The 25,542-nt window shown below is 49.4% G+C and overlaps 41 non-coding genes and 1 pseudogene across 41 annotated transcripts; all 42 read left to right on the top strand.

Annotated features, from left to right (window-relative positions):
* Positions 1-196: 196 nt before the first annotated feature.
* Positions 197-311, top strand: LOC122584526. The gene has a single exon (XR_006321538.1). It is a non-coding gene; the product is annotated as a 5S ribosomal RNA (ribosomal RNA).
* A 471-nt stretch (positions 312-782) lies between these two features.
* Positions 783-901, top strand: LOC122584519. The gene has a single exon (XR_006321531.1). It is a non-coding gene; the product is annotated as a 5S ribosomal RNA (ribosomal RNA).
* A 474-nt stretch (positions 902-1,375) lies between these two features.
* Positions 1,376-1,491, top strand: LOC122584527 (annotated as a pseudogene).
* Positions 1,492-1,966: 475 nt separating this feature from the next.
* LOC122584524 lies at positions 1,967-2,083 on the top strand. Its single transcript, XR_006321536.1, has one exon. It is a non-coding gene; the product is annotated as a 5S ribosomal RNA (ribosomal RNA).
* Positions 2,084-2,556: 473 nt separating this feature from the next.
* LOC122584522 lies at positions 2,557-2,673 on the top strand. Its single transcript, XR_006321534.1, has one exon. It is a non-coding gene; the product is annotated as a 5S ribosomal RNA (ribosomal RNA).
* Positions 2,674-3,152: 479 nt separating this feature from the next.
* Positions 3,153-3,271, top strand: LOC122584518. The gene has a single exon (XR_006321530.1). It is a non-coding gene; the product is annotated as a 5S ribosomal RNA (ribosomal RNA).
* A 481-nt stretch (positions 3,272-3,752) lies between these two features.
* On the top strand, positions 3,753-3,871 carry LOC122584517. Its single transcript, XR_006321529.1, has one exon. It is a non-coding gene; the product is annotated as a 5S ribosomal RNA (ribosomal RNA).
* Positions 3,872-4,355: 484 nt separating this feature from the next.
* LOC122584516 lies at positions 4,356-4,474 on the top strand. Its single transcript, XR_006321528.1, has one exon. It is a non-coding gene; the product is annotated as a 5S ribosomal RNA (ribosomal RNA).
* A 484-nt stretch (positions 4,475-4,958) lies between these two features.
* On the top strand, positions 4,959-5,077 carry LOC122584515. Its single transcript, XR_006321527.1, has one exon. It is a non-coding gene; the product is annotated as a 5S ribosomal RNA (ribosomal RNA).
* A 485-nt stretch (positions 5,078-5,562) lies between these two features.
* LOC122584514 lies at positions 5,563-5,681 on the top strand. The gene has a single exon (XR_006321526.1). It is a non-coding gene; the product is annotated as a 5S ribosomal RNA (ribosomal RNA).
* Positions 5,682-6,166: 485 nt separating this feature from the next.
* Positions 6,167-6,285, top strand: LOC122584512. Its single transcript, XR_006321525.1, has one exon. It is a non-coding gene; the product is annotated as a 5S ribosomal RNA (ribosomal RNA).
* Positions 6,286-6,770: 485 nt separating this feature from the next.
* Positions 6,771-6,889, top strand: LOC122584511. The gene has a single exon (XR_006321524.1). It is a non-coding gene; the product is annotated as a 5S ribosomal RNA (ribosomal RNA).
* A 485-nt stretch (positions 6,890-7,374) lies between these two features.
* On the top strand, positions 7,375-7,493 carry LOC122584510. Its single transcript, XR_006321523.1, has one exon. It is a non-coding gene; the product is annotated as a 5S ribosomal RNA (ribosomal RNA).
* Positions 7,494-7,978: 485 nt separating this feature from the next.
* LOC122584509 lies at positions 7,979-8,097 on the top strand. The gene has a single exon (XR_006321522.1). It is a non-coding gene; the product is annotated as a 5S ribosomal RNA (ribosomal RNA).
* Positions 8,098-8,582: 485 nt separating this feature from the next.
* LOC122584507 lies at positions 8,583-8,701 on the top strand. The gene has a single exon (XR_006321520.1). It is a non-coding gene; the product is annotated as a 5S ribosomal RNA (ribosomal RNA).
* A 485-nt stretch (positions 8,702-9,186) lies between these two features.
* LOC122584506 lies at positions 9,187-9,305 on the top strand. The gene has a single exon (XR_006321519.1). It is a non-coding gene; the product is annotated as a 5S ribosomal RNA (ribosomal RNA).
* Positions 9,306-9,789: 484 nt separating this feature from the next.
* LOC122584505 lies at positions 9,790-9,908 on the top strand. Its single transcript, XR_006321518.1, has one exon. It is a non-coding gene; the product is annotated as a 5S ribosomal RNA (ribosomal RNA).
* Positions 9,909-10,393: 485 nt separating this feature from the next.
* Positions 10,394-10,512, top strand: LOC122584504. Its single transcript, XR_006321517.1, has one exon. It is a non-coding gene; the product is annotated as a 5S ribosomal RNA (ribosomal RNA).
* Positions 10,513-10,997: 485 nt separating this feature from the next.
* On the top strand, positions 10,998-11,116 carry LOC122584503. Its single transcript, XR_006321516.1, has one exon. It is a non-coding gene; the product is annotated as a 5S ribosomal RNA (ribosomal RNA).
* A 485-nt stretch (positions 11,117-11,601) lies between these two features.
* On the top strand, positions 11,602-11,720 carry LOC122584502. The gene has a single exon (XR_006321515.1). It is a non-coding gene; the product is annotated as a 5S ribosomal RNA (ribosomal RNA).
* Positions 11,721-12,205: 485 nt separating this feature from the next.
* Positions 12,206-12,324, top strand: LOC122584501. The gene has a single exon (XR_006321514.1). It is a non-coding gene; the product is annotated as a 5S ribosomal RNA (ribosomal RNA).
* A 485-nt stretch (positions 12,325-12,809) lies between these two features.
* LOC122584500 lies at positions 12,810-12,928 on the top strand. The gene has a single exon (XR_006321513.1). It is a non-coding gene; the product is annotated as a 5S ribosomal RNA (ribosomal RNA).
* Positions 12,929-13,413: 485 nt separating this feature from the next.
* Positions 13,414-13,532, top strand: LOC122584499. Its single transcript, XR_006321512.1, has one exon. It is a non-coding gene; the product is annotated as a 5S ribosomal RNA (ribosomal RNA).
* A 485-nt stretch (positions 13,533-14,017) lies between these two features.
* Positions 14,018-14,136, top strand: LOC122584498. The gene has a single exon (XR_006321511.1). It is a non-coding gene; the product is annotated as a 5S ribosomal RNA (ribosomal RNA).
* A 485-nt stretch (positions 14,137-14,621) lies between these two features.
* Positions 14,622-14,740, top strand: LOC122584495. The gene has a single exon (XR_006321509.1). It is a non-coding gene; the product is annotated as a 5S ribosomal RNA (ribosomal RNA).
* A 485-nt stretch (positions 14,741-15,225) lies between these two features.
* On the top strand, positions 15,226-15,344 carry LOC122584494. Its single transcript, XR_006321508.1, has one exon. It is a non-coding gene; the product is annotated as a 5S ribosomal RNA (ribosomal RNA).
* A 485-nt stretch (positions 15,345-15,829) lies between these two features.
* LOC122584493 lies at positions 15,830-15,948 on the top strand. Its single transcript, XR_006321507.1, has one exon. It is a non-coding gene; the product is annotated as a 5S ribosomal RNA (ribosomal RNA).
* A 485-nt stretch (positions 15,949-16,433) lies between these two features.
* Positions 16,434-16,552, top strand: LOC122584492. The gene has a single exon (XR_006321506.1). It is a non-coding gene; the product is annotated as a 5S ribosomal RNA (ribosomal RNA).
* Positions 16,553-17,037: 485 nt separating this feature from the next.
* On the top strand, positions 17,038-17,156 carry LOC122584491. Its single transcript, XR_006321505.1, has one exon. It is a non-coding gene; the product is annotated as a 5S ribosomal RNA (ribosomal RNA).
* Positions 17,157-17,641: 485 nt separating this feature from the next.
* On the top strand, positions 17,642-17,760 carry LOC122584490. Its single transcript, XR_006321504.1, has one exon. It is a non-coding gene; the product is annotated as a 5S ribosomal RNA (ribosomal RNA).
* A 485-nt stretch (positions 17,761-18,245) lies between these two features.
* LOC122584489 lies at positions 18,246-18,364 on the top strand. The gene has a single exon (XR_006321503.1). It is a non-coding gene; the product is annotated as a 5S ribosomal RNA (ribosomal RNA).
* Positions 18,365-18,848: 484 nt separating this feature from the next.
* LOC122584488 lies at positions 18,849-18,967 on the top strand. Its single transcript, XR_006321502.1, has one exon. It is a non-coding gene; the product is annotated as a 5S ribosomal RNA (ribosomal RNA).
* Positions 18,968-19,451: 484 nt separating this feature from the next.
* Positions 19,452-19,570, top strand: LOC122584487. Its single transcript, XR_006321501.1, has one exon. It is a non-coding gene; the product is annotated as a 5S ribosomal RNA (ribosomal RNA).
* Positions 19,571-20,054: 484 nt separating this feature from the next.
* LOC122584486 lies at positions 20,055-20,173 on the top strand. Its single transcript, XR_006321500.1, has one exon. It is a non-coding gene; the product is annotated as a 5S ribosomal RNA (ribosomal RNA).
* A 483-nt stretch (positions 20,174-20,656) lies between these two features.
* LOC122584528 lies at positions 20,657-20,775 on the top strand. The gene has a single exon (XR_006321539.1). It is a non-coding gene; the product is annotated as a 5S ribosomal RNA (ribosomal RNA).
* Positions 20,776-21,260: 485 nt separating this feature from the next.
* Positions 21,261-21,379, top strand: LOC122584520. The gene has a single exon (XR_006321532.1). It is a non-coding gene; the product is annotated as a 5S ribosomal RNA (ribosomal RNA).
* A 485-nt stretch (positions 21,380-21,864) lies between these two features.
* Positions 21,865-21,983, top strand: LOC122584508. Its single transcript, XR_006321521.1, has one exon. It is a non-coding gene; the product is annotated as a 5S ribosomal RNA (ribosomal RNA).
* Positions 21,984-22,466: 483 nt separating this feature from the next.
* Positions 22,467-22,585, top strand: LOC122584496. The gene has a single exon (XR_006321510.1). It is a non-coding gene; the product is annotated as a 5S ribosomal RNA (ribosomal RNA).
* Positions 22,586-23,068: 483 nt separating this feature from the next.
* On the top strand, positions 23,069-23,187 carry LOC122584521. Its single transcript, XR_006321533.1, has one exon. It is a non-coding gene; the product is annotated as a 5S ribosomal RNA (ribosomal RNA).
* Positions 23,188-23,669: 482 nt separating this feature from the next.
* Positions 23,670-23,787, top strand: LOC122584523. Its single transcript, XR_006321535.1, has one exon. It is a non-coding gene; the product is annotated as a 5S ribosomal RNA (ribosomal RNA).
* A 472-nt stretch (positions 23,788-24,259) lies between these two features.
* Positions 24,260-24,378, top strand: LOC122584485. The gene has a single exon (XR_006321499.1). It is a non-coding gene; the product is annotated as a 5S ribosomal RNA (ribosomal RNA).
* Positions 24,379-24,857: 479 nt separating this feature from the next.
* Positions 24,858-24,973, top strand: LOC122584525. The gene has a single exon (XR_006321537.1). It is a non-coding gene; the product is annotated as a 5S ribosomal RNA (ribosomal RNA).
* Positions 24,974-25,542: the final 569 nt, after the last annotated feature.

Raw genomic sequence — 25,542 nt, 5'->3', positions numbered from 1 at the left:
CCTTATACCCCCATCCAAGGACCGTCCAAATACACTAGGGCTTGTGCTTGTACACTTGGCCTACATTAAAGTTGTTTCGTAGCACCGATCACATGGTGCGGGAGAGGCGCTCGCGGAAGTCGGTGGCGACATCCAGTAAAAGGGAAGGAGGGAACCTCATGCGGTAAATGATAAAATAAAAGGGAGGATGTATTTCGGTTGCGATCATACCACGCTAATGCACCGGATCCCATCAGAACTCCGCAGTTAACCGCGCTTGGGCGAGAGTACTAGAATGGGTGACCCTCTGGGAAGTCCTCGTGTTGCAACCCTTTTTTCTGTTTTTGTAGTTCGTCTTTAGACATGGGTTGCTCTTCGGTTCAACCAACTTTCTTCCACCGATGTTACTATGATACACGTAACTAAAACTAAATAAACTGCTCGTGGTGTAAAAGAACGCGTTTTCGTGTCTACTTTGTTTACTATCATCGCTAGGGCTCCCAGCGTCGCAGCTTGATGCTCCTCGTTCCAACGGTCGTTTGGCTGGTCGCCCGTCGAAAACGGAGCCTTGTAGCTCAAGTTATGGCCGTTTAGTGAAGCCTCCTATACCCCCATCCAAGGACCGTCCAATACCTACCTGTGCTAGGTGCTTGTGCTTGTACACTTGGGCCTACATTAAAGTTGTTTCGTAGCACCGATCACATGGTGCGGAGAGGCGCTCGCGGAAGTCGGTGGCGACATCCAGGTAAAAGGGAAGGAGGAACCTCATGCGGTAAATGATAAAATAAAAGGGAATGTATTTCGGTTGCGATCATACCAGCGCTAATGCACCGGATCCCATCAGAACTCCGCAGTTAACCGCGCTTGGGCGAGAGTAGTACTAGAATGGGTGACCCTCTGGGAAGTCCTCGTGTTGCAACCCTTTTTTCTGTTTTTGTAGTTCGTCTTTTAGACATGGGTTGCTCTTCCGGTTCAACCATACTTTTCTTCCACCGATGTACTATGAGACCGTACTAAAACTAAATAAACTGCTCGGTGGTGTAAAAGAACGGGCGTTTTCGTGTCTACTTTTGTTACTATCATCGCTAGGGCTCCCAGCGTCGCAGCTTGATGCTCCTCGTTCCAACGTCGTTTTGGCTGGTCGCCCGTCGAAAACGAGCCTGGTAGCTCAAGTTATGGCCGTTTAAGTGAAGGCCTCCTTATACCCCCCATCCAAGGACCGTCCAATACACTAGGGCTTGTGCTTGTACACTTGGGCCTACATTAAAAGTGTTTCGTAGCACCGATCACATGGGTGCGGGAGAGGCTCTCGCGGAAGTCGGTGGCGACATCCAGGTAAAGGGGAAGGAGGGAACCTCATGCGGTAATGATAAAAGAATAAGGGAGGATGTATTTCGGTTGCGATCATACCAGCGCTAATGCACCGGATCCCATCAAACTCCGCAGTTACCGCGCTTGGGCGAGAGTAGTACTAGAATGGGTGCCCTCTGGGAAGTCCTCGTGTTGCAACCCTTTTTTCTGTTTTTGTAGTTCGTCTTTTAGACATGGGTTCTTTTCGGTTCAACCATACTTTTCTTCCACCGATGTTACTATGATACACGTAACTAAAACTAAATAAACTGCTCGGTGTGTAAAGAACGGGCGTTTTCGTGTCTACTTTTGTTTACTATCATCGCTAGGGCTCCCAGCGTCGCAGCTTGATGCTCCTCGTTCCAACGGTCGTTTTGGCTGGTCGCCCTCGAAACGGAGCCTGGTAGCTCAAGTTTGGCCGTTTAAGTGAAGGCCTCCTTATACCCCCATCCAAGGACCGTCCAAATACACTAGGCTTGTGCTTGTACACTTGGGCCTACATTAAAAGTTGTTTCGTAGCACCGATCACATGGGTGCGGGAGAGGCGCTCGCGGAAGTCGGTGGCGACATCCAGGTAAAGGGGAAGGAGGGAACCTCATGCGGTAATGATAAAAGAATAAAAGGGAGGATGTATTTCGGTTGCGATCATACCAGCTAATGCACCGGATCCCATCAGAACTCCGCAGTTAACCGCGCTTGGGCGAGAGTAGTACTAGAATGGGTGACCCTCTGGGAAGTCCTCGTGTTGCAACCCTTTTTTTCTGTTTTGTAGTTCGTCTTTTAGACATGGGTTGCTCTTCGGTCACCATACTTTTCTTCCACCGATGTTACTATGATACACGTACTAAACTAAATAACTGCTCGGTGGTGTAAAAGAACGGCGTTTTCGTGTCTACTTTTGTTTACTATCATCGCTAGGGCTCCCAGCGTCGCAGCTTGATGCTCCTCGTTCCAACGGTCGTTTTGGCTGGTCGCCCGTCGAAAACGAGCCTGGTAGCTCAAGTTATGGCCGTTTAAGTGAAGGCCTCCTTATACCCCCATCCAAGGACCGTCCAAATACACTAGGGCTTGTGCTTGTACACTTGGGCCTACATTAAAAGTTGTTTCGTAGCACCGATCACATGGGTGCGGGAGAGGCGCTCGCGGAAGTCGGTGGCGACATCCAGGTAAAGGGGAAGAGGGAACCTCATGCGGTAATGATAAAAGAATAAAAGGAGGATGTATTTCGGTTGCGATCATACCAGCGCTAATGCACCGGATCCCATCAGAACTCCGCAGTTAACCGCGCTTGGGCGAGTAGTACTAGAATGGGTGACCCTCTGGGAAGTCCTCGTGTTGCAACCCTTTTTTCTGTTTTTGTAGTTCGTCTTTTAGACATGGGTTGCTCTTCGGTTCAACCATACTTTTCTTCCACCGATGTTACTATGATACACGTAACTAAAACTAAATAAACTGCTCGGTGGTGTAAAGAACGGGCGTTTTCGTGTCTACTTTTGTTTACTATCATCGCTAGGGCTCCCAGCGTCGCAGCTTGATGCTCCTCGTTCCAACGTCGTTTTGGCTGGTCGCCCGTCGAAAACGGAGCCTGGTAGCTCAAGTTATGGCCGTTTAAGTGAAGGCCTCCTTATACCCCCATCCAAGGACCGTCCAAATACACTAGGGCTTGTGCTTGTACACTTGGGCCTACATTAAAAGTTGTTTCGTAGCACCGATCACATGGGTGCGGGAGAGGCGCTCGCGGAAGTCGGTGGCGACATCCAGGTAAAGGGAAGGAGGGAACCTCATGCGGTAAATGATAAAAGAATAAAGGGAGGATGTATTTCGGTTGCGATCATACCAGCGCTAATGCACCGGATCCCATCAGAACTCCGCAGTTAACCGCGCTTGGGCGAGAGTAGTACTAGAATGGGTGACCCTCTGGGAAGTCCTCGTGTTGCAACCCTTTTTTCTGTTTTTGTAGTTCGTCTTTTAGACATGGGTTGCTCTTCGGCTCAACCATACTTTTCTTCCACCGATGTTACTATGATACACGTAACTAAAACTAATAAACTGCTCGTGGTGTAAAAGAACGGGCGTTTTCGTGTCTACTTTTGTTTACTATCATCGCTAGGGGCTCCCAGCGTCGCAGCTTGATGCTCCTCGTTCCAACGGTCGTTTTGGCTGGTCGCCCGTCGAAAACGGAGCCTGGTAGCTCAAGTTATGGCCGTTTAAGTGAAGGCCTCCTTATACCCCCATCCAAGGACCGTCCAAATACACTAGGGCTTGTGCTTGTACACTTGGGCCTACATTAAAAGTTGTTTCGTAGCACCGATCACATGGGTGCGGGAGAGGCGCTCGCGGAAGTCGGTGGCGACATCCAGGTAAAAGGGAAGGAGGGAACCTCATGCGGTAAATGATAAAGAATAAAAGGGAGGATGTATTTCGGTTGCGATCATACCAGCGCTAATGCACCGGATCCCATCAGAACTCCGCAGTTAACCGCGCTTGGGCGAGAGTAGTACTAGAATGGGTGACCCTCTGGGAAGTCCTCGTGTTGCAACCCTTTTTTCTGTTTTTGTAGTTCGTCTTTTAGACATGGGTTGCTCTTCGGTTCAACCATACTTTTCTTCCACCGATGTTACTATGATACACGTAACTAAAACTAAATAAACTGCTCGGTGGTGTAAAAGAACGGCGTTTTCGTGTCTACTTTTGTTTACTATCATCGCTAGGGGCTCCCAGCGTCGCAGCTTGATGCTCCTCGTTCCAACGGTCGTTTTGGCTGGTCGCCCGTCGAAAACGGAGCCTGGTAGCTCAAGTTATGGCCGTTTAAGTGAAGGCCTCCTTATACCCCCATCCAAGGACCGTCCAAATACACTAGGGCTTGTGCTTGTACACTTGGGCCTACATTAAAAGTTGTTTCGTAGCACCGATCACATGGGTGCGGGAGAGGCGCTCGCGGAAGTCGGTGGCGACATCCAGGTAAAAGGGGAAGGAGGGAACCTCATGCGGTAAATGATAAAAGAATAAAAGGGAGGATGTATTTCGGTTGCGATCATACCAGCGCTAATGCACCGGATCCCATCAGAACTCCGCAGTTAACCGCGCTTGGGCGAGAGTAGTACTAGAATGGGTGACCCTCTGGGAAGTCCTCGTGTTGCAACCCTTTTTTCTGTTTTTGTAGTTCGTCTTTTAGACATGGGTTGCTCTTCGGTTCAACCATACTTTTCTTCCACCGATGTTACTATGATACACGTAACTAAAACTAAATAAACTGCTCGGTGGTGTAAAAGAACGGGCGTTTTCGTGTCTACTTTTGTTTACTATCATCGCTAGGGGCTCCCAGCGTCGCAGCTTGATGCTCCTCGTTCCAACGGTCGTTTTGGCTGGTCGCCCGTCGAAAACGGAGCCTGGTAGCTCAAGTTATGGCCGTTTAAGTGAAGGCCTCCTTATACCCCCATCCAAGGACCGTCCAAATACACTAGGGCTTGTGCTTGTACACTTGGGCCTACATTAAAAGTTGTTTCGTAGCACCGATCACATGGGTGCGGGAGAGGCGCTCGCGGAAGTCGGTGGCGACATCCAGGTAAAAGGGAAGGAGGGAACCTCATGCGGTAAATGATAAAAGAATAAAAGGGAGGATGTATTTCGGTTGCGATCATACCAGCGCTAATGCACCGGATCCCATCAGAACTCCGCAGTTAACCGCGCTTGGGCGAGAGTAGTACTAGAATGGGTGACCCTCTGGGAAGTCCTCGTGTTGCAACCCTTTTTTCTGTTTTTGTAGTTCGTCTTTTAGACATGGGTTGCTCTTCGGTTCAACCATACTTTTCTTCCACCGATGTTACTATGATACACGTAACTAAAACTAAATAAACTGCTCGGTGGTGTAAAAGAACGGGCGTTTTCGTGTCTACTTTTGTTTACTATCATCGCTAGGGGCTCCCAGCGTCGCAGCTTGATGCTCCTCGTTCCAACGGTCGTTTTGGCTGGTCGCCCGTCGAAAACGGAGCCTGGTAGCTCAAGTTATGGCCGTTTAAGTGAAGGCCTCCTTATACCCCCATCCAAGGACCGTCCAAATACACTAGGGCTTGTGCTTGTACACTTGGGCCTACATTAAAAGTTGTTTCGTAGCACCGATCACATGGGTGCGGGAGAGGCGCTCGCGGAAGTCGGTGGCGACATCCAGGTAAAAGGGGAAGGAGGGAACCTCATGCGGTAAATGATAAAAGAATAAAAGGGAGGATGTATTTCGGTTGCGATCATACCAGCGCTAATGCACCGGATCCCATCAGAACTCCGCAGTTAACCGCGCTTGGGCGAGAGTAGTACTAGAATGGGTGACCCTCTGGGAAGTCCTCGTGTTGCAACCCTTTTTTCTGTTTTTGTAGTTCGTCTTTTAGACATGGGTTGCTCTTCGGTTCAACCATACTTTTCTTCCACCGATGTTACTATGATACACGTAACTAAAACTAAATAAACTGCTCGGTGGTGTAAAAGAACGGGCGTTTTCGTGTCTACTTTTGTTTACTATCATCGCTAGGGGCTCCCAGCGTCGCAGCTTGATGCTCCTCGTTCCAACGGTCGTTTTGGCTGGTCGCCCGTCGAAAACGGAGCCTGGTAGCTCAAGTTATGGCCGTTTAAGTGAAGGCCTCCTTATACCCCCATCCAAGGACCGTCCAAATACACTAGGGCTTGTGCTTGTACACTTGGGCCTACATTAAAAGTTGTTTCGTAGCACCGATCACATGGGTGCGGGAGAGGCGCTCGCGGAAGTCGGTGGCGACATCCAGGTAAAAGGGGAAGGAGGGAACCTCATGCGGTAAATGATAAAAGAATAAAAGGGAGGATGTATTTCGGTTGCGATCATACCAGCGCTAATGCACCGGATCCCATCAGAACTCCGCAGTTAACCGCGCTTGGGCGAGAGTAGTACTAGAATGGGTGACCCTCTGGGAAGTCCTCGTGTTGCAACCCTTTTTTCTGTTTTTGTAGTTCGTCTTTTAGACATGGGTTGCTCTTCGGTTCAACCATACTTTTCTTCCACCGATGTTACTATGATACACGTAACTAAAACTAAATAAACTGCTCGGTGGTGTAAAAGAACGGGCGTTTTCGTGTCTACTTTTGTTTACTATCATCGCTAGGGGCTCCCAGCGTCGCAGCTTGATGCTCCTCGTTCCAACGGTCGTTTTGGCTGGTCGCCCGTCGAAAACGGAGCCTGGTAGCTCAAGTTATGGCCGTTTAAGTGAAGGCCTCCTTATACCCCCATCCAAGGACCGTCCAAATACACTAGGGCTTGTGCTTGTACACTTGGGCCTACATTAAAAGTTGTTTCGTAGCACCGATCACATGGGTGCGGGAGAGGCGCTCGCGGAAGTCGGTGGCGACATCCAGGTAAAAGGGGAAGGAGGGAACCTCATGCGGTAAATGATAAAAGAATAAAAGGGAGGATGTATTTCGGTTGCGATCATACCAGCGCTAATGCACCGGATCCCATCAGAACTCCGCAGTTAACCGCGCTTGGGCGAGAGTAGTACTAGAATGGGTGACCCTCTGGGAAGTCCTCGTGTTGCAACCCTTTTTTCTGTTTTTGTAGTTCGTCTTTTAGACATGGGTTGCTCTTCGGTTCAACCATACTTTTCTTCCACCGATGTTACTATGATACACGTAACTAAAACTAAATAAACTGCTCGGTGGTGTAAAAGAACGGGCGTTTTCGTGTCTACTTTTGTTTACTATCATCGCTAGGGGCTCCCAGCGTCGCAGCTTGATGCTCCTCGTTCCAACGGTCGTTTTGGCTGGTCGCCCGTCGAAAACGGAGCCTGGTAGCTCAAGTTATGGCCGTTTAAGTGAAGGCCTCCTTATACCCCCATCCAAGGACCGTCCAAATACACTAGGGCTTGTGCTTGTACACTTGGGCCTACATTAAAAGTTGTTTCGTAGCACCGATCACATGGGTGCGGGAGAGGCGCTCGCGGAAGTCGGTGGCGACATCCAGGTAAAAGGGGAAGGAGGGAACCTCATGCGGTAAATGATAAAAGAATAAAAGGGAGGATGTATTTCGGTTGCGATCATACCAGCGCTAATGCACCGGATCCCATCAGAACTCCGCAGTTAACCGCGCTTGGGCGAGAGTAGTACTAGAATGGGTGACCCTCTGGGAAGTCCTCGTGTTGCAACCCTTTTTTCTGTTTTTGTAGTTCGTCTTTTAGACATGGGTTGCTCTTCGGTTCAACCATACTTTTCTTCCACCGATGTTACTATGATACACGTAACTAAAACTAAATAAACTGCTCGGTGGTGTAAAAGAACGGGCGTTTTCGTGTCTACTTTTGTTTACTATCATCGCTAGGGGCTCCCAGCGTCGCAGCTTGATGCTCCTCGTTCCAACGGTCGTTTTGGCTGGTCGCCCGTCGAAAACGGAGCCTGGTAGCTCAAGTTATGGCCGTTTAAGTGAAGGCCTCCTTATACCCCCATCCAAGGACCGTCCAAATACACTAGGGCTTGTGCTTGTACACTTGGGCCTACATTAAAAGTTGTTTCGTAGCACCGATCACATGGGTGCGGGAGAGGCGCTCGCGGAAGTCGGTGGCGACATCCAGGTAAAAGGGGAAGGAGGGAACCTCATGCGGTAAATGATAAAAGAATAAAAGGGAGGATGTATTTCGGTTGCGATCATACCAGCGCTAATGCACCGGATCCCATCAGAACTCCGCAGTTAACCGCGCTTGGGCGAGAGTAGTACTAGAATGGGTGACCCTCTGGGAAGTCCTCGTGTTGCAACCCTTTTTTCTGTTTTTGTAGTTCGTCTTTTAGACATGGGTTGCTCTTCGGTTCAACCATACTTTTCTTCCACCGATGTTACTATGATACACGTAACTAAAACTAAATAAACTGCTCGGTGGTGTAAAAGAACGGGCGTTTTCGTGTCTACTTTTGTTTACTATCATCGCTAGGGGCTCCCAGCGTCGCAGCTTGATGCTCCTCGTTCCAACGGTCGTTTTGGCTGGTCGCCCGTCGAAAACGGAGCCTGGTAGCTCAAGTTATGGCCGTTTAAGTGAAGGCCTCCTTATACCCCCATCCAAGGACCGTCCAAATACACTAGGGCTTGTGCTTGTACACTTGGGCCTACATTAAAAGTTGTTTCGTAGCACCGATCACATGGGTGCGGGAGAGGCGCTCGCGGAAGTCGGTGGCGACATCCAGGTAAAAGGGGAAGGAGGGAACCTCATGCGGTAAATGATAAAAGAATAAAAGGGAGGATGTATTTCGGTTGCGATCATACCAGCGCTAATGCACCGGATCCCATCAGAACTCCGCAGTTAACCGCGCTTGGGCGAGAGTAGTACTAGAATGGGTGACCCTCTGGGAAGTCCTCGTGTTGCAACCCTTTTTTCTGTTTTTGTAGTTCGTCTTTTAGACATGGGTTGCTCTTCGGTTCAACCATACTTTTCTTCCACCGATGTTACTATGATACACGTAACTAAAACTAAATAAACTGCTCGGTGGTGTAAAAGAACGGGCGTTTTCGTGTCTACTTTTGTTTACTATCATCGCTAGGGGCTCCCAGCGTCGCAGCTTGATGCTCCTCGTTCCAACGGTCGTTTTGGCTGGTCGCCCGTCGAAAACGGAGCCTGGTAGCTCAAGTTATGGCCGTTTAAGTGAAGGCCTCCTTATACCCCCATCCAAGGACCGTCCAAATACACTAGGGCTTGTGCTTGTACACTTGGGCCTACATTAAAAGTTGTTTCGTAGCACCGATCACATGGGTGCGGGAGAGGCGCTCGCGGAAGTCGGTGGCGACATCCAGGTAAAAGGGGAAGGAGGGAACCTCATGCGGTAAATGATAAAAGAATAAAAGGGAGGATGTATTTCGGTTGCGATCATACCAGCGCTAATGCACCGGATCCCATCAGAACTCCGCAGTTAACCGCGCTTGGGCGAGAGTAGTACTAGAATGGGTGACCCTCTGGGAAGTCCTCGTGTTGCAACCCTTTTTTCTGTTTTTGTAGTTCGTCTTTTAGACATGGGTTGCTCTTCGTTCAACCATACTTTTCTTCCACCGATGTTACTATGATACACGTAACTAAAACTAAATAAACTGCTCGGTGGTGTAAAAGAACGGGCGTTTTCGTGTCTACTTTTGTTTACTATCATCGCTAGGGGCTCCCAGCGTCGCAGCTTGATGCTCCTCGTTCCAACGGTCGTTTTGGCTGGTCGCCCGTCGAAAACGGAGCCTGGTAGCTCAAGTTATGGCCGTTTAAGTGAAGGCCTCCTTATACCCCCATCCAAGGACCGTCCAAATACACTAGGGCTTGTGCTTGTACACTTGGGCCTACATTAAAAGTTGTTTCGTAGCACCGATCACATGGGTGCGGGAGAGGCGCTCGCGGAAGTCGGTGGCGACATCCAGGTAAAAGGGGAAGGAGGGAACCTCATGCGGTAAATGATAAAAGAATAAAAGGGAGGATGTATTTCGGTTGCGATCATACCAGCGCTAATGCACCGGATCCCATCAGAACTCCGCAGTTAACCGCGCTTGGGCGAGAGTAGTACTAGAATGGGTGACCCTCTGGGAAGTCCTCGTGTTGCAACCCTTTTTTCTGTTTTTGTAGTTCGTCTTTTAGACATGGGTTGCTCTTCGGTTCAACCATACTTTTCTTCCACCGATGTTACTATGATACACGTAACTAAAACTAAATAAACTGCTCGGTGGTGTAAAAGAACGGGCGTTTTCGTGTCTACTTTTGTTTACTATCATCGCTAGGGGCTCCCAGCGTCGCAGCTTGATGCTCCTCGTTCCAACGGTCGTTTTGGCTGGTCGCCCGTCGAAAACGGAGCCTGGTAGCTCAAGTTATGGCCGTTTAAGTGAAGGCCTCCTTATACCCCCATCCAAGGACCGTCCAAATACACTAGGGCTTGTGCTTGTACACTTGGGCCTACATTAAAAGTTGTTTCGTAGCACCGATCACATGGGTGCGGGAGAGGCGCTCGCGGAAGTCGGTGGCGACATCCAGGTAAAAGGGGAAGGAGGGAACCTCATGCGGTAAATGATAAAAGAATAAAAGGGAGGATGTATTTCGGTTGCGATCATACCAGCGCTAATGCACCGGATCCCATCAGAACTCCGCAGTTAACCGCGCTTGGGCGAGAGTAGTACTAGAATGGGTGACCCTCTGGGAAGTCCTCGTGTTGCAACCCTTTTTTCTGTTTTTGTAGTTCGTCTTTTAGACATGGGTTGCTCTTCGGTTCAACCATACTTTTCTTCCACCGATGTTACTATGATACACGTAACTAAAACTAAATAAACTGCTCGGTGGTGTAAAAGAACGGGCGTTTTCGTGTCTACTTTTGTTTACTATCATCGCTAGGGGCTCCCAGCGTCGCAGCTTGATGCTCCTCGTTCCAACGGTCGTTTTGGCTGGTCGCCCGTCGAAAACGGAGCCTGGTAGCTCAAGTTATGGCCGTTTAAGTGAAGGCCTCCTTATACCCCCATCCAAGGACCGTCCAAATACACTAGGGCTTGTGCTTGTACACTTGGGCCTACATTAAAAGTTGTTTCGTAGCACCGATCACATGGGTGCGGGAGAGGCGCTCGCGGAAGTCGGTGGCGACATCCAGGTAAAAGGGGAAGGAGGGAACCTCATGCGGTAAATGATAAAAGAATAAAAGGGAGGATGTATTTCGGTTGCGATCATACCAGCGCTAATGCACCGGATCCCATCAGAACTCCGCAGTTAACCGCGCTTGGGCGAGAGTAGTACTAGAATGGGTGACCCTCTGGGAAGTCCTCGTGTTGCAACCCTTTTTTCTGTTTTTGTAGTTCGTCTTTTAGACATGGGTTGCTCTTCGGTTCAACCATACTTTTCTTCCACCGATGTTACTATGATACACGTAACTAAAACTAAATAAACTGCTCGGTGGTGTAAAAGAACGGGCGTTTTCGTGTCTACTTTTGTTTACTATCATCGCTAGGGGCTCCCAGCGTCGCAGCTTGATGCTCCTCGTTCCAACGGTCGTTTTGGCTGGTCGCCCGTCGAAAACGGAGCCTGGTAGCTCAAGTTATGGCCGTTTAAGTGAAGGCCTCCTTATACCCCCATCCAAGGACCGTCCAAATACACTAGGGCTTGTGCTTGTACACTTGGGCCTACATTAAAAGTTGTTTCGTAGCACCGATCACATGGGTGCGGGAGAGGCGCTCGCGGAAGTCGGTGGCGACATCCAGGTAAAAGGGGAAGGAGGGAACCTCATGCGGTAAATGATAAAAGAATAAAAGGGAGGATGTATTTCGGTTGCGATCATACCAGCGCTAATGCACCGGATCCCATCAGAACTCCGCAGTTAACCGCGCTTGGGCGAGAGTAGTACTAGAATGGGTGACCCTCTGGGAAGTCCTCGTGTTGCAACCCTTTTTTCTGTTTTTGTAGTTCGTCTTTTAGACATGGGTTGCTCTTCGGTTCAACCATACTTTTCTTCCACCGATGTTACTATGATACACGTAACTAAAACTAAATAAACTGCTCGGTGGTGTAAAAGAACGGGCGTTTTCGTGTCTACTTTTGTTTACTATCATCGCTAGGGGCTCCCAGCGTCGCAGCTTGATGCTCCTCGTTCCAACGGTCGTTTTGGCTGGTCGCCCGTCGAAAACGGAGCCTGGTAGCTCAAGTTATGGCCGTTTAAGTGAAGGCCTCCTTATACCCCCATCCAAGGACCGTCCAAATACACTAGGGCTTGTGCTTGTACACTTGGGCCTACATTAAAAGTTGTTTCGTAGCACCGATCACATGGGTGCGGGAGAGGCGCTCGCGGAAGTCGGTGGCGACATCCAGGTAAAAGGGGAAGGAGGGAACCTCATGCGGTAAATGATAAAAGAATAAAAGGGAGGATGTATTTCGGTTGCGATCATACCAGCGCTAATGCACCGGATCCCATCAGAACTCCGCAGTTAACCGCGCTTGGGCGAGAGTAGTACTAGAATGGGTGACCCTCTGGGAAGTCCTCGTGTTGCAACCCTTTTTTCTGTTTTTGTAGTTCGTCTTTTAGACATGGGTTGCTCTTCGGTTCAACCATACTTTTCTTCCACCGATGTTACTATGATACACGTAACTAAAACTAAATAAACTGCTCGGTGGTGTAAAAGAACGGGCGTTTTCGTGTCTACTTTTGTTTACTATCATCGCTAGGGGCTCCCAGCGTCGCAGCTTGATGCTCCTCGTTCCAACGGTCGTTTTGGCTGGTCGCCCGTCGAAAACGGAGCCTGGTAGCTCAAGTTATGGCCGTTTAAGTGAAGGCCTCCTTATACCCCCATCCAAGGACCGTCCAAATACACTAGGGCTTGTGCTTGTACACTTGGGCCTACATTAAAAGTTGTTTCGTAGCACCGATCACATGGGTGCGGGAGAGGCGCTCGCGGAAGTCGGTGGCGACATCCAGGTAAAAGGGGAAGGAGGGAACCTCATGCGGTAAATGATAAAAGAATAAAAGGGAGGATGTATTTCGGTTGCGATCATACCAGCGCTAATGCACCGGATCCCATCAGAACTCCGCAGTTAACCGCGCTTGGGCGAGAGTAGTACTAGAATGGGTGACCCTCTGGGAAGTCCTCGTGTTGCAACCCTTTTTTCTGTTTTTGTAGTTCGTCTTTTAGACATGGGTTGCTCTTCGGTTCAACCATACTTTTCTTCCACCGATGTTACTATGATACACGTAACTAAAACTAAATAAACTGCTCGGTGGTGTAAAAGAACGGGCGTTTTCGTGTCTACTTTTGTTTACTATCATCGCTAGGGGCTCCCAGCGTCGCAGCTTGATGCTCCTCGTTCCAACGGTCGTTTTGGCTGGTCGCCCGTCGAAAACGGAGCCTGGTAGCTCAAGTTATGGCCGTTTAAGTGAAGGCCTCCTTATACCCCCATCCAAGGACCGTCCAAATACACTAGGGCTTGTGCTTGTACACTTGGGCCTACATTAAAAGTTGTTTCGTAGCACCGATCACATGGGTGCGGGAGAGGCGCTCGCGGAAGTCGGTGGCGACATCCAGGTAAAAGGGGAAGGAGGGAACCTCATGCGGTAAATGATAAAAGAATAAAAGGGAGGATGTATTTCGGTTGCGATCATACCAGCGCTAATGCACCGGATCCCATCAGAACTCCGCAGTTAACCGCGCTTGGGCGAGAGTAGTACTAGAATGGGTGACCCTCTGGGAAGTCCTCGTGTTGCAACCCTTTTTTCTGTTTTTGTAGTTCGTCTTTTAGACATGGGTTGCTCTTCGGTTCAACCATACTTTTCTTCCACCGATGTTACTATGATACACGTAACTAAAACTAAATAAACTGCTCGGTGGTGTAAAAGAACGGGCGTTTTCGTGTCTACTTTTGTTTACTATCATCGCTAGGGGCTCCCAGCGTCGCAGCTTGATGCTCCTCGTTCCAACGGTCGTTTTGGCTGGTCGCCCGTCGAAAACGGAGCCTGGTAGCTCAAGTTATGGCCGTTTAAGTGAAGGCCTCCTTATACCCCCATCCAAGGACCGTCCAAATACACTAGGGCTTGTGCTTGTACACTTGGGCCTACATTAAAAGTTGTTTCGTAGCACCGATCACATGGGTGCGGGAGAGGCGCTCGCGGAAGTCGGTGGCGACATCCAGGTAAAAGGGGAAGGAGGGAACCTCATGCGGTAAATGATAAAAGAATAAAAGGGAGGATGTATTTCGGTTGCGATCATACCAGCGCTAATGCACCGGATCCCATCAGAACTCCGCAGTTAACCGCGCTTGGGCGAGAGTAGTACTAGAATGGGTGACCCTCTGGGAAGTCCTCGTGTTGCAACCCTTTTTTCTGTTTTTGTAGTTCGTCTTTTAGACATGGGTTGCTCTTCGGTTCAACCATACTTTTCTTCCACCGATGTTACTATGATACACGTAACTAAAACTAAATAAACTGCTCGGTGGTGTAAAAGAACGGGCGTTTTCGTGTCTACTTTTGTTTACTATCATCGCTAGGGGCTCCCAGCGTCGCAGCTTGATGCTCCTCGTTCCAACGGTCGTTTTGGCTGGTCGCCCGTCGAAAACGGAGCCTGGTAGCTCAAGTTATGGCCGTTTAAGTGAAGGCCTCCTTATACCCCCATCCAAGGACCGTCCAAATACACTAGGGCTTGTGCTTGTACACTTGGGCCTACATTAAAAGTTGTTTCGTAGCACCGATCACATGGGTGCGGGAGAGGCGCTCGCGGAAGTCGGTGGCGACATCCAGGTAAAAGGGGAAGGAGGGAACCTCATGCGGTAAATGATAAAAGAATAAAAGGGAGGATGTATTTCGGTTGCGATCATACCAGCGCTAATGCACCGGATCCCATCAGAACTCCGCAGTTAACCGCGCTTGGGCGAGAGTAGTACTAGAATGGGTGACCCTCTGGGAAGTCCTCGTGTTGCAACCCTTTTTTCTGTTTTTGTAGTTCGTCTTTTAGACATGGGTTGCTCTTCGGTTCAACCATACTTTTCTTCCACCGATGTTACTATGATACACGTAACTAAAACTAAATAAACTGCTCGGTGGTGTAAAAGAACGGGCGTTTTCGTGTCTACTTTTGTTTACTATCATCGCTAGGGGCTCCCAGCGTCGCAGCTTGATGCTCCTCGTTCCAACGGTCGTTTTGGCTGGTCGCCCGTCGAAAACGGAGCCTGGTAGCTCAAGTTATGGCCGTTTAAGTGAAGGCCTCCTTATACCCCCATCCAAGGACCGTCCAAATACACTAGGGCTTGTGCTTGTACACTTGGGCCTACATTAAAAGTTGTTTCGTAGCACCGATCACATGGGTGCGGGAGAGGCGCTCGCGGAAGTCGGTGGCGACATCCAGGTAAAAGGGGAAGGAGGGAACCTCATGCGGTAAATGATAAAAGAATAAAAGGGAGGATGTATTTCGGTTGCGATCATACCAGCGCTAATGCACCGGATCCCATCAGAACTCCGCAGTTAACCGCGCTTGGGCGAGAGTAGTACTAGAATGGGTGACCCTCTGGGAAGTCCTCGTGTTGCAACCCTTTTTTCTGTTTTTGTAGTTCGTCTTTTAGACATGGGTTGCTCTTCGGTTCAACCATACTTTTCTTCCACCGATGTTACTATGATACACGTAACTAAAACTAAATAAACTGCTCGGTGGTGTAAAAGAACGGGCGTTTTCGTGTCTACTTTTGTTTACTATCATCGCTAGGGGCTCCCAGCGTCGCAGCTTGATGCTCCTCGTTCCAACGGTCGTTTTGGCTGGTCGCCCGTCGAAAACGGAGCCTGGTAGCTCAAGTTATGGCCGTTTAAGTGAAGGCCTCCTTATACCCCCATCCAAGGACCGTCCAAATACACTAGGGCTTGTGCTTGTACACTTGGGCCTACATTAAAAGTTGTTTCGTAGCACCGATCACATGGGTGCGGGAGAGGCGCTCGCGGAAGTCGGTGGCGACATCCAGGTAAAAGGGGAAGGAGGGAACCTCATGCGGTAAATGATAAAAGAATAAAAGGGAGGATGTATTTCGGTTGCGATCATACCAGCGCTAATGCACCGGATCCCATCAGAACTCCGCAGTTAACCGCGCTTGGGCGAGAGTAGTACTAGAATGGGTGACCCTCTGGGAAGTCCTCGTGTTGCAACCCTTTTTTCTGTTTTTGTAGTTCGTCTTTTAGACATGGGTTGCTCTTCGGTTCAACCATACTTTTCTTCCACCGATGTTACTATGATACACGTAACTAAAACTAAATAAACTGCTCGGTGGTGTAAAAGAACGGGCGTTTTCGTGTCTACTTTTGTTTACTATCATCGCTAGGGGCTCCCAGCGTCGCAGCTTGATGCTCCTCGTTCCAACGGTCGTTTTGGCTGGTCGCCCGTCGAAAACGGAGCCTGGTAGCTCAAGTTATGGCCGTTTAAGTGAAGGCCTCCTTATACCCCCATCCAAGGACCGTCCAAATACACTAGGGCTTGTGCTTGTACACTTGGGCCTACATTAAAAGTTGTTTCGTAGCACCGATCACATGGGTGCGGGAGAGGCGCTCGCGGAAGTCGGTGGCGACATCCAGGTAAAAGGGGAAGGAGGGAACCTCATGCGGTAAATGATAAAAGAATAAAAGGGAGGATGTATTTCGGTTGCGATCATACCAGCGCTAATGCACCGGATCCCATCAGAACTCCGCAGTTAACCGCGCTTGGGCGAGAGTAGTACTAGAATGGGTGACCCTCTGGGAAGTCCTCGTGTTGCAACCCTTTTTTCTGTTTTTGTAGTTCGTCTTTTAGACATGGGTTGCTCTTCGGTTCAACCATACTTTTCTTCCACCGATGTTACTATGATACACGTAACTAAAACTAAATAAACTGCTCGGTGGTGTAAAAGAACGGGCGTTTTCGTGTCTACTTTTGTTTACTATCATCGCTAGGGGCTCCCAGCGTCGCAGCTTGATGCTCCTCGTTCCAACGGTCGTTTTGGCTGGTCGCCCGTCGAAAACGGAGCCTGGTAGCTCAAGTTATGGCCGTTTAAGTGAAGGCCTCCTTATACCCCCATCCAAGGACCGTCCAAATACACTAGGGCTTGTGCTTGTACACTTGGGCCTACATTAAAAGTTGTTTCGTAGCACCGATCACATGGGTGCGGGAGAGGCGCTCGCGGAAGTCGGTGGCGACATCCAGGTAAAAGGGGAAGGAGGGAACCTCATGCGGTAAATGATAAAAGAATAAAAGGGAGGATGTATTTCGGTTGCGATCATACCAGCGCTAATGCACCGGATCCCATCAGAACTCCGCAGTTAACCGCGCTTGGGCGAGAGTAGTACTAGAATGGGTGACCCTCTGGGAAGTCCTCGTGTTGCAACCCTTTTTTCTGTTTTTGTAGTTCGTCTTTTAGACATGGGTTGCTCTTCGGTTCAACCATACTTTTCTTCCACCGATGTTACTATGATACACGTAACTAAAACTAAATAAACTGCTCGGTGGTGTAAAAGAACGGGCGTTTTCGTGTCTACTTTTGTTTACTATCATCGCTAGGGGCTCCCAGCGTCGCAGCTTGATGCTCCTCGTTCCAACGGTCGTTTTGGCTGGTCGCCCGTCGAAAACGGAGCCTGGTAGCTCAAGTTATGGCCGTTTAAGTGAAGGCCTCCTTATACCCCCATCCAAGGACCGTCCAAATACACTAGGGCTTGTGCTTGTACACTTGGGCCTACATTAAAAGTTGTTTCGTAGCACCGATCACATGGGTGCGGGAGAGGCGCTCGCGGAAGTCGGTGGCGACATCCAGGTAAAAGGGGAAGGAGGGAACCTCATGCGGTAAATGATAAAAGAATAAAAGGGAGGATGTATTTCGGTTGCGATCATACCAGCGCTAATGCACCGGATCCCATCAGAACTCCGCAGTTAACCGCGCTTGGGCGAGAGTAGTACTAGAATGGGTGACCCTCTGGGAAGTCCTCGTGTTGCAACCCTTTTTTCTGTTTTTGTAGTTCGTCTTTTAGACATGGGTTGCTCTTCGGTTCAACCATACTTTTCTTCCACCGATGTTACTATGATACACGTAACTAAAACTAAATAAACTGCTCGGTGGTGTAAAAGAACGGGCGTTTTCGTGTCTACTTTTGTTTACTATCATCGCTAGGGGCTCCCAGCGTCGCAGCTTGATGCTCCTCGTTCCAACGGTCGTTTTGGCTGGTCGCCCGTCGAAAACGGAGCCTGGTAGCTCAAGTTATGGCCGTTTAAGTGAAGGCCTCCTTATACCCCCATCCAAGGACCGTCCAAATACACTAGGGCTTGTGCTTGTACACTTGGGCCTACATTAAAAGTTGTTTCGTAGCACCGATCACATGGGTGCGGGAGAGGCGCTCGCGGAAGTCGGTGGCGACATCCAGGTAAAAGGGGAAGGAGGGAACCTCATGCGGTAAATGATAAAAGAATAAAAGGGAGGATGTATTTCGGTTGCGATCATACCAGCGCTAATGCACCGGATCCCATCAGAACTCCGCAGTTAACCGCGCTTGGGCGAGAGTAGTACTAGAATGGGTGACCCTCTGGGAAGTCCTCGTGTTGCAACCCTTTTTCTGTTTTTGTAGTTCGTCTTTTAGACATGGGTTGCTCTTCGGTTCAACCATACTTTTCTTCCACCGATGTTACTATGATACACGTAACTAAAACTAAATAAACTGCTCGGTGGTGTAAAAGAACGGGCGTTTTCGTGTCTACTTTTGTTTACTATCATCGCTAGGGGCTCCCAGCGTCGCAGCTTGATGCTCCTCGTTCCAACGGTCGTTTTGGCTGGTCGCCCGTCGAAAACGGAGCCTGGTAGCTCAAGTTATGGCCGTTTAAGTGAAGGCCTCCTTATACCCCCATCCAAGGACCGTCCAAATACACTAGGGCTTGTGCTTGTACACTTGGGCCTACATTAAAAGTTGTTTCGTAGCACCGATCACATGGGTGCGGGAGAGGCGCTCGCGGAAGTCGGTGGCGACATCCAGGTAAAAGGGGAAGGAGGGAACCTCATGCGGTAAATGATAAAAGAATAAAAGGGAGGATGTATTTCGGTTGCGATCATACCAGCGCTAATGCACCGGATCCCATCAGAACTCCGCAGTTAACCGCGCTTGGGCGAGAGTAGTACTAGAATGGGTGACCCTCTGGGAAGTCCTCGTGTTGCAACCCTTTTTCTGTTTTTGTAGTTCGTCTTTTAGACATGGGTTGCTCTTCGGTTCAACCATACTTTTCTTCCACCGATGTTACTATGATACACGTAACTAAAACTAAATAAACTGCTCGGTGGTGTAAAAGAACGGGCGTTTTCGTGTCTACTTTTGTTTACTATCATCGCTAGGGGCTCCCAGCGTCGCAGCTTGATGCTCCTCGTTCCAACGGTCGTTTTGGCTGGTCGCCCGTCGAAAACGGAGCCTGGTAGCTCAAGTTATGGCCGTTTAAGTGAAGGCCTCCTTATACCCCCATCCAAGGACCGTCCAAATACACTAGGGCTTGTGCTTGTACACTTGGGCCTACATTAAAAGTTGTTTCGTAGCACCGATCACATGGGTGCGGGAGAGGCGCTCGCGGAAGTCGGTGGCGACATCCAGGTAAAAGGGGAAGGAGGGAACCTCATGCGGTAAATGATAAAAGAATAAAAGGGAGGATGTATTTCGGTTGCGATCATACCAGCGCTAATGCACCGGATCCCATCAGAACTCCGCAGTTAACCGCGCTTGGGCGAGAGTAGTACTAGAATGGGTGACCCTCTGGGAAGTCCTCGTGTTGCAACCCTTTTTCTGTTTTTGTAGTTCGTCTTTTAGACATGGGTTGCTCTTCGGTTCAACCATACTTTTCTTCCACCGATGTTACTATGATACACGTAACTAAAACTAAATAAACTGCTCGGTGGTGTAAAAGAACGGGCGTTTTCGTGTCTACTTTTGTTTACTATCATCGCTAGGGGCTCCCAGCGTCGCAGCTTGATGCTCCTCGTTCCAACGGTCGTTTTGGCTGGTCGCCCGTCGAAAACGGAGCCTGGTAGCTCAAGTTATGGCCGTTTAAGTGAAGGCCTCCTTATACCCCCATCCAAGGACCGTCCAAATACACTAGGGCTTGTGCTTGTACACTTGGGCCTACATTAAAAGTTGTTTCGTAGCACCGATCACATGGGTGCGGGAGAGGCGCTCGCGGAAGTCGGTGGCGACATCCAGGTAAAAGGGGAAGGAGGGAACCTCATGCGGTAAATGATAAAAGAATAAAAGGGAGGATGTATTTCGGTTGCGATCATACCAGCGCTAATGCACCGGATCCCATCAGAACTCCGCAGTTAACCGCGCTTGGGCGAGAGTAGTACTAGAATGGGTGACCCTCTGGGAAGTCCTCGTGTTGCAACCCTTTTTCTGTTTTTGTAGTTCGTCTTTTAGACATGGGTTGCTCTTCGGTTCAACCATACTTTTCTTCCACCGATGTTACTATGATACACGTAACTAAAACTAAATAAACTGCTCGGTGGTGTAAAAGAACGGGCGTTTTCGTGTCTACTTTTGTTTACTATCATCGCTAGGGGCTCCCAGCGTCGCAGCTTGATGCTCCTCGTTCCAACGGTCGTTTTGGCTGGTCGCCCGTCGAAAACGGAGCCTGGTAGCTCAAGTTATGGCCGTTTAAGTGAAGGCCTCCTTATACCCCATCCAAGGACCGTCCAAATACACTAGGGCTTGTGCTTGTACACTTGGGCCTACATTAAAAGTTGTTTCGTAGCACCGATCACATGGGTGCGGGAGAGGCGCTCGCGGAAGTCGGTGGCGACATCCAGGTAAAAGGGGAAGGAGGGAACCTCATGCGGTAAATGATAAAAGAATAAAAGGGAGGATGTATTTCGGTTGCGATCATACCAGCGCTAATGCACCGGATCCCATCAGAACTCCGCAGTTAACCGCGCTTGGGCGAGAGTAGTACTAGAATGGGTGACCCTCTGGGAAGTCCTCGTGTTGCAACCCTTTTTTCTGTTTTTGTAGTTCGTCTTTTAGACATGGGTTGCTCTTCGGTTCAACCATACTTTTCTTCCACCGATGTTACTATGATACACGTAACTAAAACTAAATAAACTGCTCGGTGGTGTAAAAGAACGGGCGTTTTCGTGTCTACTTTTGTTTACTATCATCGCTAGGGGCTCCCAGCGTCGCAGCTTGATGCTCCTCGTTCCAACGGTCGTTTTGGCTGGTCGCCCGTCGAAAACGGAGCCTGGTAGCTCAAGTTATGGCCGTTTAAGTGAAGGCCTCCTTATACCCCCATCCAAGGACCGTCCAAATACACTAGGGCTTGTGCTTGTACACTTGGGCCTACATTAAAAGTTGTTTCGTAGCACCGATCACATGGGTGCGGGAGAGGCGCTCGCGGAAGTCGGTGGCGACATCCAGGTAAAAGGGGAAGGAGGGAACCTCATGCGGTAAATGATAAAAGAATAAAAGGGAGGATGTATTTCGGTTGCGATCATACCAGCGCTAATGCACCGGATCCCATCAGAACTCCGCAGTTAACCGCGCTTGGGCGAGAGTAGTACTAGAATGGGTGACCCTCTGGGAAGTCCTCGTGTTGCAACCCTTTTTTCTGTTTTTGTAGTTCGTCTTTTAGACATGGGTTGCTCTTCGGTTCAACCATACTTTTCTTCCACCGATGTTACTATGATACACGTAACTAAAACTAAATAAACTGCTCGGTGGTGTAAAAGAACGGGCGTTTTCGTGTCTACTTTTGTTTACTATCATCGCTAGGGGCTCCCAGCGTCGCAGCTTGATGCTCCTCGTTCCAACGGTCGTTTTGGCTGGTCGCCCGTCGAAAACGGAGCCTGGTAGCTCAAGTTATGGCCGTTTAAGTGAAGGCCTCCTTATACCCCCATCCAAGGACCGTCCAAATACACTAGGGCTTGTGCTTGTACACTTGGGCCTACATTAAAAGTTGTTTCGTAGCACCGATCACATGGGTGCGGGAGAGGCGCTCGCGGAAGTCGGTGGCGACATCCAGGTAAAAGGGGAAGGAGGGAACCTCATGCGGTAAATGATAAAAGAATAAAAGGGAGGATGTATTTCGGTTGCGATCATACCAGCGCTAATGCACCGGATCCCATCAGAACTCCGCAGTTAACCGCGCTTGGGCGAGAGTAGTACTAGAATGGGTGACCCTCTGGGAAGTCCTCGTGTTGCAACCCTTTTTCTGTTTTTGTAGTTCGTCTTTTAGACATGGGTTGCTCTTCGGTTCAACCATACTTTTCTTCCACCGATGTTACTATGATACACGTAACTAAAACTAAATAAACTGCTCGGTGGTGTAAAAGAACGGGCGTTTTCGTGTCTACTTTTGTTTACTATCATCGCTAGGGGCTCCCAGCGTCGCAGCTTGATGCTCCTCGTTCCAACGGTCGTTTTGGCTGGTCGCCCGTCGAAAACGGAGCCTGGTAGCTCAAGTTATGGCCGTTTAAGTGAAGGCCTCCTTATACCCCATCCAAGGACCGTCCAAATACACTAGGGCTTGTGCTTGTACACTTGGGCCTACATTAAAAGTTGTTTCGTAGCACCGATCACATGGGTGCGGGAGAGGCGCTCGCGGAAGTCGGTGGCGACATCCAGGTAAAAGGGGAAGGAGGGAACCTCATGCGGTAAATGATAAAAGAATAAAAGGGAGGATGTATTTCGGTTGCGATCATACCAGCGCTAATGCACCGGATCCCATCAGAACTCCGCAGTTAACCGCGCTTGGGCGAGAGTAGTACTAGAATGGGTGACCCTCTGGGAAGTCCTCGTGTTGCAACCCTTTTTTCTGTTTTGTAGTTCGTCTTTTAGACATGGGTTGCTCTTCGGTTCAACCATACTTTTCTTCCACCGATGTTACTATGATACACGTAACTAAAACTAAATAAACTGCTCGGTGGTGTAAAAGAACGGGCGTTTTCGTGTCTACTTTTGTTTACTATCATCGCTAGGGGCTCCCAGCGTCGCAGCTTGATGCTCCTCGTTCCAACGGTCGTTTTGGCTGGTCGCCCGTCGAAAACGGAGCCTGGTAGCTCAAGTTATGGCCGTTTAAGTGAAGGCCTCCTTATACCCCATCCAAGGACCGTCCAAATACACTAGGGCTTGTGCTTGTACACTTGGGCCTACATTAAAAGTTGTTTCGTAGCACCGATCACATGGGTGCGGGAGAGGCGCTCGCGGAAGTCGGTGGCGACATCCAGGTAAAAGGGGAAGGAGGGAACCTCATGCGGTAAATGATAAAAGAATAAAAGGGAGGATGTATTTCGGTTGCGATCATACCAGCGCTAATGCACCGGATCCCATCAGAACTCCGCAGTTAACCGCGCTTGGGCGAGAGTAGTACTAGAATGGGTGACCCTCTGGGAAGTCCTCGTGTTGCAACCTTTTTTCTGTTTTGTAGTTCGTCTTTTAGACATGGGTTGCTCTTCGGTTCAACCATACTTTTCTTCCACCGATGTTACTATGATACACGTAACTAAAACTAAATAAACTGCTCGGTGGTGTAAAAGAACGGGCGTTTTCGTGTCTACTTTTGTTTACTATCATCGCTAGGGGCTCCCAGCGTCGCAGCTTGATGCTCCTCGTTCCAACGGTCGTTTTGGCTGGTCGCCCGTCGAAAACGGAGCCTGGTAGCTCAAGTTATGGCCGTTTAAGTGAAGGCCTCCTTATACCCCATCCAAGGACCGTCCAAATACACTAGGGCTTGTGCTTGTACACTTGGGCCTACATTAAAAGTTGTTTCGTAGCACCGATCACATGGGTGCGGGAGAGGCGCTCGCGGAAGTCGGTGGCGACATCCAGGTAAAAGGGGAAGGAGGGAACCTCATGCGGTAAATGATAAAAGAATAAAAGGGAGGATGTATTTCGGTTGCGATCATACCAGCGCTAATGCACCGGATCCCATCAGAACTCGCAGTTAACCGCGCTTGGGCGAGAGTAGTACTAGAATGGGTGACCCTCTGGGAAGTCCTCGTGTTGCAACCTTTTTTCTGTTTTGTAGTTCGTCTTTTAGACATGGGTGCTCTTCGGTTCAACCATACTTTCTTCCACGATGTTACTATGATACACGTAACTAAAACTAAATAAACTGCTCGGTGGTGTAAAAGAACGGGCGTTTTCGTGTCTACTTTGTTTACTATCATCGCTAGGGGCTCCAGCGTCGCAGCTTGATGCTCCTCGTTCCAACGGTCGTTTGGCTGGTCGCCCGTCGAAAACGGAGCCTGGTAGCTCAAGTTATGGCCGTTTAAGTGAAGGCCTCCTTATACCCCATCCAAGGACCGTCCAAATACATAGGGCTTGTGCTTGTACACTTGGGCTACATAAAAGTTGTTTCGTAGCACCGATCACATGGGTGCGGGAGAGGCGCTCGCGGAAGTCGGTGGCGACATCCAGGTAAAAGGGGAAGGAGGGAACCTCATGCGGTAAATGATAAAAGAATAAAAGGGAGGATGTATTCGGTTGCGATCATACCAGCGCTAATGCACCGGATCCCATCAGAACTCCGCAGTTAACCGCGCTTGGGCGAGAGTAGTACTAGAATGGGTGACCCTCTGGGAAGTCCTCGTGTTGCAACCCTTTTTCTGTTTTTGTAGTTCGTCTTTTAGACATGGGTTGCTCTTCGGTTCAACCATACTTTTCTTCCACGATGTTACTATGATACACGTAACTAAAACTAAATAAACTGCTCGGTGGTGTAAAAGAACGGGCGTTTTCGTGTCTACTTTTGTTTACTATCATCGCTAGGGGCTCCCAGCGTCGCAGCTTGATGCTCCTCGTTCCAACGGTTTTGGCTGGTCGCCCGTCGAAAACGGAGCCTGGTAGCTCAAGTTATGGCCGTTTAAGTGAAGGCCTCCTTATACCCCCATCCAAGGACCGTCCAAATACACTAGGGCTTGTGCTTGTACACTTGGGCCTACATTAAAAGTTGTTTCGTAGCACCGATCACATGGGGCGGGAGAGGCGCTCGCGGAAGTCGGTGGCGACATCCAGGTAAAAGGGGAAGGAGGGAACCTCATGCGGTAAATGATAAAAGAATAAAAGGGAGGATGTATTTCGGTTGCGATCATACCAGCGCTAATGCACCGGATCCCATCAGAACTCCGCAGTTAACCGCGCTTGGGCGAGAGTAGTACTAGAATGGGGACTCTGGGAAGTCCTCGTGTTGCAACCCTTTTTCTGTTTTTGTAGTTCGTCTTTTAGACATGGGTTGCTCTTCGGTCAACCATACTTTTTCCACCGATGTTACTAGATACACGTAACTAAAACTAAATAAAATGCTCGGTGGTGTAAAAGAACGGGCGTTTCGTGTCACTTTTGTTTACTATCATCGCTAGGGGCTCCCAGCGTCGCAGCTGATGCTCCTCGTTCCAACGGTCGTTTTGGCTGGTCGCCCGTCGAAAACGGAGCCTGGTAGCTCAAGTTATGGCCGTTTAAGTGAAGGCCTCTTATACCCCATCCAAGGAACGTCCAAATACACTAGGGCTTGTGCTTGTACACTTGGGCCTACATAAAAGTGTTCGTAGCACCGATCAACGGGTGCGGGAGAGGCGCTCGCGGAAGTCGGTGGCGACATCCAGGTAAAAGGGGAAGGAGGGAACCTCATGCGGTAAATGATAAAAGATAAAAAGGAGGATGTATTTCGGTTGCGATCATACCAGCGCTAAGCACCGGACCATCAGAACTCGCAGTTAACCGCGCTTGGGCGGAGAGTAGTACTAGAATGGGTGACCTCTGGGAAGT

Source organism: Erigeron canadensis, unplaced genomic scaffold, assembly GCF_010389155.1.
Source record: "Erigeron canadensis isolate Cc75 unplaced genomic scaffold, C_canadensis_v1 Conyza_canadensis_unscaffolded:343, whole genome shotgun sequence".
Lineage (NCBI taxonomy): Eukaryota > Viridiplantae > Streptophyta > Magnoliopsida > Asterales > Asteraceae > Erigeron > Erigeron canadensis.
This window is presented reverse-complemented; position numbering and strand designations above follow the sequence as displayed.